Source organism: Lissotriton helveticus, chromosome 8 (assembly GCF_964261635.1).
Source record: "Lissotriton helveticus chromosome 8, aLisHel1.1, whole genome shotgun sequence".
Taxonomy (NCBI): domain Eukaryota; kingdom Metazoa; phylum Chordata; class Amphibia; order Caudata; family Salamandridae; genus Lissotriton; species Lissotriton helveticus.
In genome coordinates this window covers 848806728-848825847 of record NC_136069.1, presented here as the reverse complement: position 1 = coordinate 848825847, position 19120 = coordinate 848806728, and positions in this window count along the sequence as shown.

Sequence of the window (19120 nt, the reverse complement as noted above, 5' to 3'; positions counted from 1 at the left end):
AGAATGTTGCTCCTCATGTGTTACATTGTTAATTTGTCACTCGTATTCCTGCACGGTTTCTCATGGGAACCCCAATCTTGCTAGGCGGTACCCAAATATGTAAAGAAGGCATACAAATCGTGTATTCTGATTGGTGTGTTACCCAAATCCTACCTTAGGACCAATCCAAATTGAGGGATTCTGACACTTTGCAACATTTGGGGGGTGGTACACTGACCCAAAGAGTATAACTACCCTGGGTTCACCTAGGGAATTTGTCCGACTTGTCTGGTTTAGCTGACCTGTCACTGACCCATCGTACTCAATAGGTGACTGAAGATACAGAGAGCTGCGGAGCACTCTGTCCGAAATTTGACCATAGACTAAGGTTTTACTGAACCTTAAAGTGCTGGCGAAGCACTTTGCTGGGAGTTCACTGACCCAATCGGGGTCTTGATCGATAGCTGCAGAGAGGGTGGAGCGCAGGCGTTGCTTCCAAACTGCGGGTGCGGTCCTGTCCTGAGCGGTCCTGTCCTGAGGGTTTGCTGTCCTGTCCTGAGGTCCTGTCCTGATTTCCTATTCCGAGGGTATCCTGTCCTGTCCTGGGTGTCCATTCTGCACCTGCTGTCCTTTGAGGGGTATCCTTCCTTGAGGGTTTCCTGTCCTAACTGACCCGTGGCCAGGGTTTGGTTTCCACACCAGTCTAGGTAAATACTGCTCTAAGTTCTTTAAACTTGCACCTTTCTATATTTCTGACTTTGCTTAAATAAAGAGACATCTTGCATATGTTGATTTTCCATGCTTTTGCCGCAAACTATTGAAACGTAAAGTCATTTGTATATTTTTCTTGATATGTTCCCATGTTACCCTACCTTTTAGAAATCATATTTTGCATTGCATTTTGTCATTTTCTGATTTGGTCTAGAACGACATTACTTAAGTTTTCTAAAGATTTCTTGCCTTGAATGCATAGCATATTCTCTTATAACTCAGTATTGCATTTAAATGATTACTCTGTCTTTATTTCTCTATAGTTATATAATTTACACTATCTTGGTTATCAATTGCCTTATTCTTGTATTTCTTATGCACGAAGAAAACGAACTTTAGATAAACATTTTTAAACTTCCAGTGGTCCGTGGTCATTTACAACAATATTGAATGTCATTTGAAATTGCATTTTGCTGCCTTTCCTTTTACAGCTAGGCCCCTGATCCATTGAAGTCATAGGTACCCGTGTCGGGTGGATGGTAAGTCGGGTACACTGAGTAATAATAGTAGGGAACACACACAATTGGTAGCAGCCCGTGAAGTCGCCCTGTCAATGAGTAGTGTGAATTGAAAGTATATGGGCCCTGAAGCCGGAAACGGCGGAATCATTGGCTGGTTGACCTCGCGCGCTCTATCAAGAGTAAGCAATTTAGAACTAAGGAGTGGTATGATAGGAAATGGAACACTAAGTCTCAAGAATTTCAAGTGGGAGAATGGGTGAGAATCCTTAGACCAGGGTTGCTATCCAAAGGTTCTAATAAATTTAGTGATCCCATTCAAATCAAAAAAGTATTCTCCAACAATGTGATGACACAAGATGGTAAATTTTGGAATTTTAAGAAATTAGCAAAATGTACTATCAGGCATGATGAAAAAATTCCATCTAATAAGTCAACTGTTTTGGTCGGAAATGACTCCATTGCTCATAGAGTGAAAAAATTCAAGCATGTTATTAATATGCCTAAAAGGTATGTTAATTGACTTTACACGTTAAGACTTTATTGTCCTTGTATTTAGTTATGACATTTTATTTTCTCATTTTCTTTCATTTGTAATAAGGGAGATGTGTTACATTCCTATTCATTACTATGCCTTTAAATATTACACTGTAGTCGCATGCCAGTGCATGAGACAAGTTTACTTTTAAGTAAGTTCTACATTCTAGAAATAGTTGCCTTAGGTTTATGACTGTTGGAACTCATTACAGCTTGGATTGAAGCAGTGGAAGACGCTATTCGTGCTGCTACAAATAAAACTTAACTGAATCTACTTTTACCTCTCTGCATCATTACTACAGAAGCTCTTTCAGATTTGATTGTTTCCCACGTAAGGTGGCGAACACCGCTGAAACTGGTTCTGAGCCCATGGAAATAGGCGCCCTTAGAGCACCTTTGTCTAGAGAAGAGAGGGAAAGCAGGAGAGTACAGGGACTATGTATGTACTGTGGCAAGAAGGGCCACTACGTTAGAGAATGCCCTGGTAAACCTAAGGGTCCAAACAATTGGAATAGAAACAAGAGAGTGGCAGTCTCCTCGACAGTAAAGGAGTCGGAGAATACCGCTGCTGTACAGCAGAGAGGAGAAGGTTCTGAGGACTGGAAGCTTACTTCTTTGTCCACAAGAGGGATAGGGGAGACGGAGTCTCATTTGGTGCTCACTATGGTATTGGAATGTGAGCAGAAGTCCCATCAAGTGCTAGTGATGCTCGATTCAGGGGCTACTGGTAATTTTATCGATGATGGGTTGGTATCCCATTTGGCTTTACCCAGAGTGCTCAGGGACAACCCGGAAGAGGTTTTAGCCGTGGATGGTCAGCCTATCAAATCAGGGCTCATAACAGAAAAGACGGGTGAAGTGGTGGTGTCTATTGAGGTACAGGAGGAGAAACACGTGGATGTCTTGGAACTAAATATCATAGATGCACATCAATATGAGATTATACTGGGGATGCCATGGTTGAGTTACCACAACCCCTCCATTGATTGGAAAGCTAAGACAGTACAGTTTCTGCCAGAATATTGTCAGGAACATCTCATTCCATGTGTAGTTTCGCATGTGGCTGTGTTGGCCAGTCCTTTTCTAGTGGCCACGGCCGCTGAGAAGGAGGTCGTACTCCCGGTGAAGTATGTGTCTTATCATGACGTGTTCAGCGAAAGCAAAGCAGAAACATTGCCTCCTCAAAGGGAGTATGACTGCCGCATAGACCTGGTGGTTGGTGCCATTATTCCCTCATGTAGAGTGTATGCCCTGTCTGTTCCGCAGACCTCCCATTTGAAAGAATACTTGGACCATCATGTGAGCATAGGGTTCATTAGACCATCCCGCTCCCCTGCAGCCTCTCCTTTATTTTTTATAGCGAAGGCCAATGGGGATTTGAGGGCATGTGTAGACTTCCGCGTCTTGAATAAAAACACCATCTGCAACAGATACCCTCTCCCCCTCATACCAGTTCTGCTTGATCAAGTGAGGGAGGCAAAGATCTATACCCGCTTAGACTTGCGGGGTGCTTATCACTTGGTCAGGGTCCGTGAGGGGGATGAGTGGAAAACAGCTTTCAAGACGCGGTATGGCCTGTATGAATATCTGGTCATGCCCTTTGGACTATGTAACGCCCCTGTGGCTTTTCAGTTTTTTATTAATGATGTGCTGAAGGAATACATAGACCTTTTTGTTGTTGTCTATATTGACAACATCCTGATTTACTCTATGGAGGTGTCTGGTCACACGGAACAGGTGTGTAGAGTTTTGGACAAGTTGAGAGAGCACCAACTATATGTTAAATTGAGCAAATGCGAATTCGGGGTGACCGAAGTTGAATTCCTGGGGGTGATGCTTAGCCCAAAAGGTTTACAGATGTCAGAGCGCAAGGTGTTAGCAGTTCAGGAATGGCCTACCCCCAAAAACGTTAGAGAGGTCCAGACTTTTCTGGGCTTCGCTAACTACTATCACCGCTTCATTCTACATTTCTCGCAAGTGGCTGCTCCCATCACCAAGCTACTGAGGAAGGGGGTTCCTTTTGTGTGGACTAGGGAGGCGGAGGAGGCATTTGTGAGTCTGAAGACCTCGTTCATCACGGCTCCTGTGCTTTCCCATCCAAATTTGGAACATCCATTTGTGGTAGAGGCTGATGCTTCTGATGAGGCCATAGGAGCGGTACTATCACAAAGAGACCCAGGTACAGGCCAGCTCCACCCAGTGGCCTACCTATCCAGAAAGTTGAGTCCAGCCGAACTCAACTACACAATTGCGGAGAAAGAACTCCTCTCCATCAAGAGAGCTTTTCAGGAGTGGAGACAGTATTTGTGGGGGGGGGCCGTCATGCCATCACAGTGTACACCGACCATCGGAACCTACAATATATGTCATCGGCAAGCCATCTCACGCAAAGACAAATGCGCTGGATGTTATTCTTTGCGGGATATGACTTTGTGGTCACGTTCAGGCCTGGTAGCGAGAATCGCAAGGCAGATGCATTGTCCAGACAAATACTGCCAGCCATGCCCAAGACTGGGGACACTCAGGCCATAATTCCAGCAACTAAGGTGGTGTGTGTGGTGAGAGCCGATCGATTCCTAGAGGAGATGAAGTCACATCCAGTCCCTGGGGGTTGGAATACCTGGGCAGTTGGTAAACCTGAGAGAACAGTTAGACAAGGGTTGCCTTTCCAGTATGATTGGTTGTTCTTGCCCACCATCCAGTTACAGAAAAAGGCTTTTCTTTGGTGCCACAATGTGCCTTTGGCAGGACATCCTGGCATACGTAAAACTATCACTACGATACAAAGACATTTTTGGTGGGAAACTTTGCCCAAGGATGTAACATTGTGGGTGTCAAGATGTGATGTATGTGCCAGAGCAAAAGGAGTAAACACCAGGAAATCCGGGAAGCTCATGCCTATGCATACCCCTAATCGACCTTGGCAGAACATTAGTTTGGATTTTGTGTCAGGTTTACCTTTTGATCAGGGATACTCTGCCATCTTAGTGCTTGTAGACAGCCTCACAAAGATGGGGCACTTTATTCCTTGTAGGAACCTTCCCACAGCAGGACAGACAGCCCAGTTGGTAGCCAGCAACATCATAAGGTTGCATGGGATTCCGAGAGTTGTGGTTTCCGATCGTGGGCCCCAGTTCATAGCCCGTTTTTTAGCGCATGTGGTGCCGTGCTTTGAATATAGAGTCATCTCTCTCCACAAGTTTCCATCCCCAGACTGATGGCCAAACCGAGAGGCTTAATCAGACGCTGAAGAAGTATCTGAGATGTTATTCGAAAGAGGCTCATGAATACTGAGTTGATTTGTTGTGGATGGCGGAATTGGCCTACAATAACGCATGGCACAGTTCCACTGGTATGTCTCCTTTCAAGGCCAATTACGGTTATGATGCTACCACCTTGCCCGTAGACATACCAGAGGATGTGAAGAATCAGCCTTCGGTGAAGGAAAAGGTGCATCTCCTGAGGAAGGTACACATGGGTGTGCAGGCGCATCTGATAAAGGCAAAACAGGTGTACAAGAGGTGGGAAGACCGGCACCGCATGAAGGGTCGCCAGTATGAAGTGGGGGACAAGGTTTGGTTGTCAACAAAAAACATAAATTTTAGGCTACAAAGTGTTTTTCACCCCCGTTATATTGGCCCTTACCCAATTGTGAAAAGAATCAATCCTGTGGCCTATAAATTGAAGCTGCCGGGGTCACTGAGAATACACCCGGCGTTTCATGTGCAGCTCCTGAAACCGGCTTTGACCTCTAGGAGGGTGGCTCCTCCACCTGTGGTGAGCTATGGAGGGCTTGAATATGAAGTGAAGAGCATCAGGGACTCCAGGTGGCGAAGGGGTGTACTCTGGTATCTGGTGTCTTGGAAGGGCTATTCTGCCGAGGACGACTCTTGGGAGCCGGTAACGAATGTCCATGCCCCAAGGGCGGTCAGATCCTTTCATGTGAGGTACCCTGCTAAGCCTGCGTTACGAAGTCCCACATAGCTGGGGGGAGTCGGAGTTGTCTTTTGCGAGTGCCAAAGCGGGAAGTGGTAGAAGGCTCTACACTTTACCGTGTTTGGAGATTGGTTTTCTAGTATGTTCGTTTACAAATGCTAAAGGACACATGAACTGAACATTTCAACTGAAGGTAGTAATAGGAGGCTACATCTTACCGTTTGTTAACTGTTTACTTTGATGTTTTCAGATCGGGTGAAGGAACCCTTTTCTAATGATTTTGGACATAAGTGTTTTCAGAAAGAGTAAGGAGAAGGATTCTCTTTCGTTCTGGGAATAGTTGCAAAGGAGCATCTTTACAGTATGAACACCATTCTAGGGGGTGCGTTATTGTTCCCATTAATATGTTCCTATGAGCGTTGCACACACATGCATGGGTCTGAGAAATAACTTGTCTTTTCTATTATCAGGGATCAGGAACGTATTTCGTTATATGAGTATATATACCTACAGCAGCAGGAGGGATATTCTGAACCAGGTGAATAGAGAGACGTTAGCGAGAATGAAATGAGAGTAGCATTTCATATGTGAAGTTTAACAGTGGTGTGTTTTCTCTTTCAGCGATCCCTTCCCTGCTGTTCCCTTCCGTCCCTCCCTGTTCTCTTTATTTCCCTCGCCCGATCACTCGAACACCCTGTGTAATTATTTATCAGGGTGTTGGAGAGGTCAGGAGGTGGAGCCACTATTGCTGCGATTGGACCCGGCGGAGTGCACCTTGACATCATTGACTTCTGACATGTTGTTGGAGGGGATGAGAACTTTCTCACAGTGGGATGCTAGGTTGTTCCAGTCGAGGTTTTTCTTGTTTCTTATCCATTGTTTAGGCTTGTTTTGTTGGGGAAAAGTTTTCTTGGAAGTGGAAGAAATATGGAAGGTGATGATGTGATGGTCTGACCAGTCACATGGGGTGATCAGGATAGAGTCAATGGTATTTTGTTTAGAGATGAGCCAGTCAAGGGTTGAACCCTTAGAGTGAGTGGGCTTTGTGATAGCTTGAATCAGAGAGTGGTCCTCTAGGAAGGTTTTGAGGGCGTTGACCTGCTTGTCTAGGGGGTTTTCCCAGTGGAGATTGAAGTTGCCGAGGAAAATGTTGTTGGAATGAGGTGAGGAGTTTGTAGTAATGATTTCCATAAGTTAGTCTGTTATCAGATTAATCATCTGCAGCTGTGTCAATAGGGTAAGGAAACCGAAAAGGAGAAAAGAAAATGACTCCATAGGGGAGAAACATATACATTCTCTTCAGAGTGAGCTGTGATTGTACCTGGCTACCTGCTTTTGGGTCATTAACCCCTTCGACGCTCATGACGAGCTCAGCTCGTCATGGAGTTTCCATTGATTTCAATGGAAATTACATGGACCTCCTAGCACACCCCTTAGCATCCAAGTGGTTAAAACATTCTGTAAGATACTAACGTCATGAGTCTAGACCAGTGTTTCTCAAACTGGTAGTCCCAGACAGTTTCTGGTGGGCCATAAAAAAGCAATAAATAAAGATGCCTTTATATTTTATGGTTATCTTGTCACATTTGATGTGCTTCAAAGGCAGAAGTCGAATGTCTTGTTATGTTTCTGACAAATTGCTGCTTATTCTTTTAATGTGGGGATTGGTGTTTACTTTTCTTTCTCTGACTGCAAAGTAAGGAGAGTTTTTAAAGGGAACTATATAACAATCTTGCTTGGGTACTTTGAATGTAAAAGGAAAGACTGTAGGAGGTTATTTTTTGTTACACAAAGCAATATTTAAATACCAATAAATTAAATGTAGACATATTTCAGAATATATCAGCTGTTAATAAAGCAAAAATGAAACCCATTTTTTGGTAATTCTGAAGTGTGATGGAAACAAAGATTTTAAAGGGATCAAAGCAAGTAAAGACACTTTTACTTGGTGATGCACACATGATAAATATTCACTGAAACTCGATGTACACACATTATCATGTGTGTGCTATATGGTTCATGTTTGTGCAAATTTAGTGGCCATTTCAATGAAAAATGTGCTGTCCATAAATGGCAGTGCGCTACTGCACGATACTTTAGTAATATATTCGTAACAGCCTGCTCTAATTTCACAACCAGCTACATACTATGTCCTTACCACTATCGCGCTCAATACAGTTACACACTTTGGGGCATATTATCAAGGAGGTTTATCTCCGCTTTTTTGGCTTTAAAAGCCAAGAAAGCGGAGATAAAATTATCTCCCTATTACCAAGCTGTCGCTAACACCAGTTAGTGACAGCTAGTAGGAGATAGCGACCATCTTGGGCCCCACTTTGCATGTCAGTGATATTTATCACTAATGACATGCAAAGTGGGCGTGCCAAGATGTTAGCGACTGGAAACAGTCGCTAACATCGCTATCTCCTATTACCAACTTTTGGAGATATTCGCGCTAAGCGCGAATATCTACAAAAGCTAACACCTGCCCTGAGCAGTTCTTAGCCATGTTAACCAATGGGAGGTGGATAACATGGCTAAGAGCATTTGCTCGATAATGCATGAATATCGCTGACTTTTCAGCGATATTCATGCATTGCGGCCGTTTTTATCTGCGATAAAAATCGCCGATGTGCGGCGATAATTTTTGTCTCTAAACAAGTTAGAGACAAAAATTATCTCTATTGGTTGGTAATATGCCCCTTTGTGTGTTAAGCTAGGCTTGTTCACAGACAGGCCCTGTGACTTCAATTATTTAATACTAAGGTCAGCACCCTCAACTCTGAAAAATGTCCCAGCAGTCATGTTTTGAGACCAGCACACAGCATTTGGAGTTTAGTGTGCATCCAAGGCTTCTCAGGCATAGCTGATGATCCGTGACATCATTTTCTGAGTTTCAACTGTGGTCCCTTCCTGAAGACTTTGCTCCCCCTAAAGGGGCTGTGCTCTGTCACCCAGCTCTTGCTTTTCCTCCCAGCTGTTGTCGCTGAACTCCAGGAGTTCGGTATGTCCTTGGGCTTTCGGGTAAATATGCAAAAATCTCAAATCTTAAATCTCATCTCTAAACCACACACAGAACGAACTCTGGGGCATATTACCAAGGGCCTTATCGCCGCTTTAGCGGGAATTTTTCCCGCTAAAGCGGCGATAATTTTATCGCCCTATTACCTAGCTGTCGCTAACACCAATTAGCGACAGCTAGTAGGAGATAGCGATCATCTTGGGGCCACTTTGCATGTCAGCGATATTTATCGCTAATGACATGCAAAGTGGGCGTGCCAAGATGTTAGCGACTGGAAACAGTATCTAACATCGCTATCTCCTATTACCTACTTTTGGAAATAATCGCGCTAAGCGCGATTATCTCCAAAAGCTAACGCCTGCCCAGAGCAGTTCTTAGCCATGTTATCCAATGGTAGGTGGATAACATGGCTAAGAGCATTTGCTCGGTAATGCATGAATATCGCTGACTTTACAGCGATATTCATGCATTTCGGCCGATTTTTATCGCTTAGGAGATAAACCTTGATAATTGCAAGGTTTCTAAGCGATAAAAATAGGCGAAGCACAGCGATAAAATTATTGCCTCTAACCAAGCTTAGCGATAATTATCGCTTATTCTTGGTAATATGCCCCTCTGTGTTCTCAGTTCGATTTCATTTGCGTTGCTGACGACCCCCATATCTAGGCCTGGGCCTAAGTAAAAGTCTTCTTAAGACTGCAGAGGCCAATTATTTCAAGCTACTTACCCTAATTCGCAAAGATCTGATGCAGTGGCAACGGCTCCCGCTCTCGTGGTTTGGTAGAATTGCTGTGGTAAAAATGAACGTTTTTGCCAGAGCCTTGTACATTTTTCAATCCCTTCCACTACTTCCACCTCCAGGCATGATTAACACTCTTCAGAGGGAGATTGAGTGCTTTATTTGGGAGAAAGCGAAATCTAGAGTACAGAAACAGCTTTTTCAGCGCTCTAAACAAGAAGGGGGGCTTTCGATACCCAACATGTCTTGCTACTAACAGGCTGCGCAGTTGCACTATTTGGTGGAGTGGAACCGCCCTCTAACGGAGAAACACTGGGGGCCTCATTTATGAGAAGTGACGCATCGCTGAGTGAAAGCAGCGATGCGTGACTTTTCAGTGCGCCCTCCTTAAGACATGATTGATGCGTCATATTTACTGTATGACGCATCATTTCGCAAGGAGTTACAGATACGTCAGTATTTGTGACGTATCTGTAGGGCGCAAAAGTGACGCATTGCTGGAGTGTGTCACAAAAGTGACACAACTCCAGCAATGTGTCCTTTCACATGCAAGCCCCATGTGAAAGGGCCTGCATCAGTCTTAAGATATTGACGCATTTGCGTCCTAGAAGTGGCTCAGTGAAATCTCATAGATTTCACTGCGTCACTTCTACGACCCTTTCTTGCGTCAATACGCCCCTTGCATACATTATATCTGGGGCAGGTATAATGTGGCGCAGGGGTTTACAAAGTGACGCATCTATCTAGATGCGTCACTTTGTAAATGTGGCGCAACAAGGCACATTTTTTACGCCACTGGAGCGTCGCAAAAAGTGACGCACCAGTGGCGTAAAGTGACGCACAGCCCCATAAATGAGTCCCTCGGTTTTTATGGACCAGATGGTAGCGGGATCACACATATGGAGGGAGGTGTGGTTGCCTCGGCCTCACAGAGCTGGGGGGCTTTATTCCTCCCCTGAACTCGCCTGACACTTCAGGTCTGGGACAAAGTTGCAAATACGGCAGGGCTCACCACATTCCCCTTGCTTATGACCCCCCTTTTCTTAAATCCAGACTTCCCTCCGGGCAGGGCACCGAACATCGTCAAATGATGGGTAATGGGCGGGTGTAAGTGCATGGGAGGCGTCTTTGATCACAATGGCCTTATATAATTTGACCAACTCAAAGAGGACTATGACTTGCTGGAAACAGATCGGTTCACCCATACACAACTGACACATTGGGTGCTTAGCGCGGACACACAGCTTAAGTCAGGTACACCGATGAGCTCATTTGAAAAGTGATTATTCCTTAAGAACAAAGATTAAAAATTATCTCAAAGATTTACTCACACCTGATGAAGATCACACAAAAAGGAAGGTCCCCGGGGCAGAAACGGCGGGAGGAAGAACTGGTCTGCACACTGTCAGATATGGAGTGGGATGACATTTTCTATAGGGTACACCACACGGCACACACTACAGGACATACGGAATTGGCCTAAAAAATCACCTCCTATTGGTACTATACCCCCCTCTCGGATACAGGAATAGAACTCTCAATGTGAAGGTCTGTGCTGGCGGTGATGTGGCAATCCAGGCACCCTACTCCACCTCCTATGGCACTGCTCGAAACTGATCAGATTCTGGGACCAGAACCTGGATGATATTGATCAAGCTTTTGACACGACAGTCCCAGATTCCCCACATATATGCTTTTAGGACTGCCCAACGCACTCACATTCCCACTCCGCTCCATTAAAGGTAGGCAGATGGCACTGGCACTCAACCCCTCACATCGAGTATTGCTGTCCAGCTGGAGTACAGACAGGATCCCAGACCATCAGCATTGGCTGTACCAGCTTTGGACGCTGCTAGGCATGGAATGACTGTCGATGGCAACCCATGTCGACAAGTCGGCATACACTAAAATCTGGACCCGTTCATCTCTATCCTTTCCTCTGAGATTCGGGAGCTGATGTGTTCTAAATACCTACGCATTTTGAGGTTAATCTCTGACAACCAAGAGGAGGATGAAGTCCTGGATAGCAGTTAGGTTAAACTTGGATCTTTAATTTGTCCCTTTACTGCTACAATTCGATGCTTCTGGCTCATTTGGATGGAGTTGGGGTGGGGGTGGTGGGGTTTTGTGGTTTTTCTCCCATGGTCTGTGTTTTATTTTTCTCCTGGATTTGGGTTTGAAATCTTTAATTTGGCTGTCCTAGCAGATATGCATGTAAGACGCACCATTCTGATGCTAACCTAAGATGGCACCTGGCTGTAATCTTTAATTGGCATGTATAGGGTCACTTAGGTAAACCTAGGCACCCTCTTCTGAGCCGCGGCTGGCTGATGATGGGTTGTAGGTGACACGCTGTGTAACAAATATCTCAACTGTATGGACCAATAGAACACTTAGTGAGCCTGATGCAACAGATCTGTCTTCGCAGCCGGCCCACCAGGGTTGCAGGCGACATGCTGTGTATTTGCTCTTCTGTTTGCTTTGCCAATAAAAAAGAGATTTAATTCTAAAGGGGCTGTGCGAGAGTATCTGCTACAAAATTCCATCCAATCTCATTCCCTCTGCTCCTGCCCTGGCCACAGCTGTGTGATTGGTCCAGCTATATCAGGGCATATTTATATTTTTCCAAGCAATTTGCTGCAGCCAAGGAACTTGCTACTCATTATGTGAAAGGAGGAGAGGTGAAATGCTCCATATTTACAACAATTTGGAGAATGTATTCTCTCTCCCAGCACTGGCACACTCTGTGCTGCCTAACACCGATGCTCGTGCACCCTAATGCAAGAGTGCCTCCATTACGGGCAAGATGCTTTTTTGTTCTGGAAGGTGAACCTTCCTGCACAAAAACTAACCTTAGAAGCAAATTACTCACAGCACACATGGAAGGAGGAAGTAATGAGGAGAAATAAAGATATTTGTCCTCTTTACGCTTTTGCTGGGTAAGTTAACCATTTTGGAGCAAACCCATATTTATAAGTCCTTGAAAATCTGGGATTGTGTCAAACTACATCGGTGGATGCTCAGGAACAGGCATGCTCCTCCCAAGTAATGGCTACACAATGCAAAGGGGAGCGCCTGAGGACGCGCCTGAGACAAGCCAGAGAGAAGCCCGTCTGCGCCCGTCTGCGACTGGACGGGGCTAGGGGCTATGGCTTTATCATCTGCCATCTCTGTCTGTCATACTACAACTCGGGTAAGGTATACTGCACGAGAGTTATTAGGCTTATGAACTCCCTTACGACTGGGATGTACTGGGCAGGCGGGAACCCCTCCAGAGGGCCCTTTCTCTTGCAAAAATTGTCATTTTCAGGCATTGTGTGATAGGAAATTGGATGACATACAGTATGTGGCTACCAGGGGGTTGATCCAAAACACGCGACTAGGTTGCAAGAATCTTCTATGCAACATTCGATCGCTATCCAAACATTATTCTGAAGTTTGGGATCTAATCTCCTCAAGAAAGCCAGATCTGTGTTTCCTTACAGAAACTTGGTGAAAATAACATTCAGCACCAATTATTACATTAGGGATTCCGGATGGTTATAAGATGTTAAGATTAGAGCGCCCGGTGAAAACTGGGGGAGGTCTAGCTATTGTTTTTAAAAACCACCTTTCCATCACAATTTTGGAAGAATGTTGCACTTCTGAGCTAGAATTGATGATTTTTAAGATTAATACACCTTATAAAACAGGCCGTAAAGGAGCTTTAGTCTACCGCCCCCCCGGGCTCCTGTATAAATGTTTCCATCTCTCTGTTAGAGGCATTGGCCCCACATATAGACCCTGGAAGTGAATTGCTACTCCTTGGAGATTTCAATGTACATAGTGAGTTGAAAAATAATGGTGATGCACAGTCATTATTGACTGATCTTGCACTACTTGGTCTTATACAGCAAAATATTGGTCCAACCCATCAGGCAGGGCATACTCTGGATCTTATTTTTTCGAACACCTCAAACATTAGTTGTCGCCGTCCCACCCAGGTAAAATGGACAGACCATTTTGTTATTGAATTTAACACACTAAACTTAGGTAAACTGCCCCCTCGACCTTTAGTATTGCCGAGTAGACGAAGACAATGGCATAAGGTGACCCCTGAAGGTTTTCTAGAGAAGTTTGTTGAGCCCTCTCTCAATCCTACAGAGGGAATTGAAACAGCTCTGGCCAACTATGATTTGCCCATCCGTACGGTGGTAGATACCATTGCCCCTATGAAAGTGTTTCATCCACGTCCTGCGCACAAACAGGAAGTGTGGTTTTCTGAACATCTACGCTCCCTAAAACGGGCCGCCAGAAAGCTGGAAAAAATCTGGAGAACATCACATAGAGTGGGCGATCGGGAAAACTATTGGTTGGCTCTCACTGTCTATCACAAGGCTATTCGGGTTGCTCGCAAGAATCACATTGCATCCCTTCTTTTGGCCCCAGGAAATGCCCCCAGGGTATTGTATCAAATTCTTCAATCTTTTGTTAAGCCAGTGGCTTGTGAGAGTGTTGAACTTTCCTCACAACAGCTATGCGATGAAATATCACAATTTTTCACAACTAAGATTGATAAGATCTATGATAACATCATGAGTGCCAACCGATCTTCTATGTCAGATTTTTCACCTCCTTTAGTCAAGGTAGAAATCTACTCAGCCACCCTAAGTGCATTCCCTCCCATCTCTTTGGAAGAAGTGCAATACTTGGTGAGTCAAACGAAAAGTGGCAGCCCTTTGGACACTATTCCGGCTAGAATGATGCCGGTGGTGGCTTGTACATTGGGCACAGGGATCCAACGCCTGATAAATCTATCATTGACTGAAGGCCGAGTGCCCATGGAATGGAAAAAGGCATCGGTCAGACCTATAAGGAAGAATAGTACAATCCCTTGGACGGATCTGTCTAATCTCAGACCGATATCCCTACTTCCATTCATGGGAAAGCTCGCAGAAAGACATGTAAACAAGCATCTTTCGAGCTATATCGAACAGACCGGCAGTCTAGATCATTCGCAATTTGGCTTTAGGCCGAAGCATAGCACTGAGTCGGCACTATTGTCAGTAACGGATGATCTACACATGTACCAGGACAGGGGTCATTCAGTAGTCCTGGTACTGTTAGATCTGTCGGCAGCGTTCGACACTATATCTCATAACATTCTGCTCGAACGGCTTGCTAAGATCGGTTTGGTGAGTACAGCAATGGCCTGGCTAAGAAGTATCCTATCCAACCGGTCTCAATCGGTTAGTATGGGTACATTTCGTTCGGTGGAAACAGAGATTGCCAAGGGGGTGCCACAGGGCTCTTGTTTGAGCCCAACTCTTTTTAACATCTATGTGGCCCCCCTAGCGAGAATCTTAAGAGAGTTTGGTTTCATCCCCGTATCATATGCGGATGATACCCAGCTCCTGTTTCCGTTTAAAACCTTAACCGACGAAGTGAAAACTTCATTCTCCAAAGGCATGAAGGCGGTACCAAATTGGATGACTTCTAATTGCCTACAATGCAATGTGGGCAAAACAGAAGTTGTACTCTTTGGGGAAGCAAAGATCCTGTGGACCCCGGACTGGTGGCCGCAAGACCGTGGCCCGGTCCCAGACCCCAAATTGGTCGTAAAAAATCTAGGAGTTCGCTTGGATGGCGAACTCTCTTTTAAGCAACATTGTAACACCATTGTGGGTTCCTGCTTCCATGTCATTGGCATGTTGCGAAAGGTCTTCCCCCTCTTACCAGATTACACTAGAAAAACTTTGGTGCAAGCTCTGATACTTAGTCGTATTGACTACTGTAATGGACTCCTGCTTTCGGCCAATGATGGAGTTCTGGCCAAACTCCAGATGATTCAAAACACCGCGGCTAGGCTAGTATTAAATGCCCCCCCTAGAACACCGTCTAAACCTCTCCTAGAGAAATTGCATTGGCTCTCAGTCCGCAACAGGATAAAATTTAAGACCTGTTGTTTAATACACTAGAGCCTAAATGGACTAGGGCCACTGCACTGGAGGGATAAATGTATTCCTTATAACCCGGCTCGGTCTCTTAGGTCTAGTAATCAACTTCTCTTGAGAGTTCCAGCTGTGAGAAAGACCAGACAGGGTGGTAAGGCCTTATCTGTAGTGGGGCCGACTCTATGGAATAAGTTACCCCTTGAGCTGAGGCAATGTCCGGAGCATCTGAGTTTCAGAAAGAAGCTCAAAACATTCCTGTTTCTAGACTAAATTGCTACCCATAGACTGTTGTTTATGTATCTGGTGTTTTTTGGGCACAGAGATACTCTGATAAAGAGTCGATTCAAGCGCGTTATAAACCCGCAAATAAATAAATAAATAAATAAAATAAAGTAATGTAAGACAGAACTATGCATTCGTGAAAACCCCTATCAGAGGGCCATGGGGTATGCAAGTGTTAATGGGTTACTGGGCCCAACCGTGGTGGTTGAGGTGTTTTACTCATGCTGTCCTGGGGCCCTGCCAACTATGGGTCCTGAGCAACTGGGCCAAGTACCCCTTCTGCACTTGACTCCCAGTGGTAGCCGTGGCCAAGCAGCCAAGGCTCCCGCAGGGGATGTAGATACAGGTCAATGAACAGGACTAATCACTCAAAATACAAACAGTGCACACACTAAATCAATGTCCGGTCCAATACTCACTTTTCTAAAGGAATAGGACATTCATAAGCAATAGCACAATCTTCCCTTGAGGTCAGGGCACTAGCAGTTATCAGGCAAATCCCTGTCCGACCCACCTTTGTGCAACTGGTCGAGGTTATTTGCCATTCATCGGTGGTCATATCCCGGTAATGCAAACTATTAGGCAGTAATCAAGAGTTCTCACTTTGACTCTTTTAGCAATTAATCAAAAGTGGCTATGGTGTTGCAGCACTGTCCCCTGGGCCCCCAAAGGCCCTGTTTTAGTCTTACTTGATCCTGTGGTATGGCAGTGCTCAGCGGTGTGAAGGACTGGACTTTTAACAGAACCAGCGGTGCCAGGGAACAACACCTATGACCTTCATGGGATACCTGTTCGGCGCACAAGTGACAGAGACACGGGACACTTCCTTCGGCGTCAAAGATCAGCGTTTATTACTGCAGGGAGGCAAAAGTCACAAGAAGTACAACGAATTGTAAGTTCTGAGAGTCTGCTTCAAATTGCATATGTGGGTCGCTCCTTTTATACTAGTTTTCGACATAGACTAACATTACGAACAAAAGGTTACAACTCAGTTCCCACAGTAAACTTCAAAGGCTTCATTCATGGCATCGGAAACCCGGAACACACTGATAATAACGTTTGCCGGTTCCCAACTGTAAATGCACATCTTCTCACCATTAGGCACATTCCACTCTAGTTGTAGAAGGATGAGGGTAGAGACACGAACAGCTGCAAGGAAGTCAGACAACAGTAGAGGAGAGAGTGTGAGGGTAATATCGGAAGGCATAATCACAGGATCAAAGGATTCAAGCCGAGCGCATGCAAGGCTGAAACAATAGGCCTCCGTGGGAAGATTACCCTCAAGCGGAGCCATCTGCCTTCGCAGTGTCATTCCCCTGGTCATAGAAGATGCATGAAAGGAACATGCATCTTCCGTAAGGCTTGGGACCTAAAAGGTCACGAGGCGGACGGTTTCCTGCTCGCTGACTGCGTGAGGGCAAGAAACAAAATGGATGCCGTATCTAAAATGGAACCCAAAGGTTCAGATGGAGAAACACGTAAATAAGGCGAACCCCGCCAAGTAGTGTAGCGAAAACGCGTACACTTACTGACTTTGTCTTTTACGGTTCTTAGATACCTTACTTGCCCATATTGGTTCATGCTCGAAACATCGTAACGATTCTCACGGAACCTCAGACGCTCCTTTTGCCCTCATGTAGGCAAGAACTAATCGAAGTCAGAGTCGATCTCGATATTCATTAGGTCATTCAGATGTTGTTGGAACATTATTTTATCCATCAATGCCTCTTTGGTAACAGATGGCCGTCTTATACACGTAGTAGCACAGAGGCCACATAAGGCAGGACCACACTGCACACAAAGACAACACGTGAATAGGAACGCCACAACAACCCCTATGACCATTAGAATTTTCCAACCCCACGTCGACATTAGACCCCAAAACCATCCTAGTAGCGTCCAATCTCCCTCGTCCACGTGTATGGACTCTGAGATTTTATGCAACTTCGTGATGGCTTGATAGACAGTTGGAGCATTATCTGGTATAAATATGCAACAACTCGAATGGATGACCTTACAGACTCCTCCCCTATCTGCTAGTACTACGTCTAGAACCATACGGTTCTGCAACGTCATAAGCCTATCCGCTTGAAGCTCTGCTGTCAGGTTACCAAGGGCACTTGCAGTTATGTTGGCAGTCGACTCTACCACGCGAGTTAACTGCCTCAGATTCCTGCTATATACCATAGGGCCCCAAAACGGAAGGAAACCCTTGAATAAGTCTCCTGCTTCTTGACCGGAAGTATCTTCCTTACTAATGATGCCTCTTACAATTCTCTTGTGGTAATCTGAGGCAACAGTAAAAGTCGGTGGCAATAGATTCGCGATATAACACGTACCCGAGAAGTCATGGGGCAACCACGTATATGCGCGATCATAACATACAAAATAGGTACCCTTGGCGGTCAGGAAGACAGGGGAAGAGAGCATTGGTAAAACATAAGTATCTACACAAGCACTCTTCCCAAGATGAGCTCTCGGATTTCGGCCCTGACCCTGCAGACAGAAACGGCCCATATGATGTACAATCCATATTGGAGACGAGCTTTTGAGCTGTCTATCACCCACTGATATACTGTACTCAGCTTCGCTAAGGTATTTATAGGCCTGTACTTCCTCCTCTGGGATAAGTGATGCGTCAAAAATGTCTCTTTCTAGATCAGCGATCGCTGTCGCCAGAGGCTTGTGGTACGGACCAGGACCAAAACTTGCTGAGCGTGGCTCTCGATGGGGGTAGGAATCTAGTGCACTACGGAACATAATTTGAAATGCTCGTGCTGACCCATGGGAACTATATGGAAGAACCAAGTACGGTATACCCCTATCCATGGTATGTGGCATTAACCCACACTCCCAACAATTAGTAGTATTAACCACCAACTGATGCTGGTGCAGGAGTTGAACGAAGGAATTGTTCCTAAATTCAGCACGTCTGATTTGTTCATGTTGGGGCAGAAGATGAAAGGAATGTGGAGAAACAGTGGAAACGAAATTCAGATTATAGGAAGGAGGAGTAGGTGAAATGGAAGGCAATAATAATTGGATCCCAAAATATACTCCACCCACCAGAAGCATTGAAACAGTTAGGAACAACATATAGATCTGAAATAGAAAACATTTTGTGCAAAACACTTTTGATCTTTGCGCCGACATTTTCTCTCTTTCCGACAGCTTCGAGAAGTCCATCTTCTAAAACCGTCCGTGACGTTCTTGACGCACTTCGTTCTGAGTAGCGGTTGCCAATTCCCAGGAGTTCCCAGAAATCGACAAAATAAACCGACCTAGTGTCGATAGCTGCTAAACAGAAGGAAGTATCCGCACGGCCCTACGGCAAACCCAGATGATAGGTTAAAATGAATTATTTTAATTCAATAATAGTCCCTTAGCTGCATGAAGAGAAAAGATAAACACAATATAAAATGTCCACAATGTTCATAGCAACAGTACGGGGTACTGTAAAATC